The following is a 1,063-nucleotide window of genomic DNA, read 5'->3' on the forward strand; positions in this document are numbered from 1 at the left end:
GACCACCTACCTCAACCCTGGTTAGCAATCAACTAGGACCGCCTACCTCAACACCGGTTAGCAATCAACTAGGACTGCCTACCTCAACCCTGGTTAGCAATCAACTAGGACCACCTACCTCAATACTGGTTAGCAATCAATTATGGATAACTACCTCAATGCAAGTTAGCAGTCTTGCATGTTTTACAAATAAGCTCACCCATAGTTGAATAATTGTGTCTTGCAATCTTCACTTTATTTAACCTTCCAACAATCTCTCCTGCATCCCCACTCTGAACATCAGCTAATGCCTTTCTCCTATTAAAATGATTGAAATCAGGAATCAGGAATTCTCTTTATGTTCCAGTGTTGAGGGGGTAGTACTCCCTTTTCTGCGCTTTACCTGTGTTTTCTTTTCCTCTTAATAAAATAAAAGAAATTATGTTTCTCCTATTAAAATAGTAAACATGTATATGCTGGAATTGAACAATTAACTAAAAGAATGGCAGATGCTAGCAGCCGGTTGTCTCACAGTAGGAGCAGAAGTACACAGGTGAGCGGAAGGAGGCTAGAAAAGCCCCGTTGCACTGAATCAGAGTTGGAGATACTAGAATCAACTCATGTTTAGCTTAGTTTATGTACAGATAGTCACATAGAGAAACATTTATAGCTATGTGCATGCACACAGCATAGCATATACATGTCTATGCGCCTACCCTGTCAGCAAGAAGGCTTAGAAGTAATGATGTCCCAGTAGCAAGGAAAGCACCTAACACCCAGATCTTCGTTTATGATTGTATTCTGCAATAAAAGAAACCAGGCTCCTCAAAGAAATGGATGACTAAGACTTAGTGAGACTAAGACAAGAAATTAAAAAAGAGCTTGGAGGCTGGACGGGGTGGCTCACGCCTGTAATCCCACCACTTTGGGAGGCTGAGGCAGGTGGATCACAAGGTCAAGAGATTGAGACCATCCTGGTCAACATGGTGAAACCCCGTCTCTACTAAAAATACAAAAAATTAGCTGGGCGTGGTGGCGCATGCCTGTGATCCCAGCTACTCAGGAGGCTGAGGCAGGAGAATTG

The 1,063-nt window shown here is 42.7% G+C and overlaps 1 long non-coding RNA gene across 1 annotated transcript in view; it reads left to right on the forward strand.

Moving 5' to 3' along the window:
- The window catches only part of LOC116555999, a 2,517-nt gene extending 2,085 nt beyond the window's left edge, over window positions 1-432 (forward strand). The window contains exon 2 of the long non-coding RNA XR_004270777.1: window positions 1-432. This exon is cut by the window's left edge and continues 67 nt beyond it. This is a non-coding gene — a long non-coding RNA (uncharacterized LOC116555999).
- The last annotated feature ends 631 nt before the right edge of the window (window positions 433-1,063 follow it).

The sequence above is a fragment of the Sapajus apella genome, unplaced genomic scaffold (genome assembly GCF_009761245.1).
Source record: "Sapajus apella isolate SASKATOON/1434 unplaced genomic scaffold, GSC_monkey_1.0 scaffold16, whole genome shotgun sequence".
NCBI classification, from domain to species: Eukaryota; Metazoa; Chordata; class Mammalia; order Primates; family Cebidae; genus Sapajus; species Sapajus apella.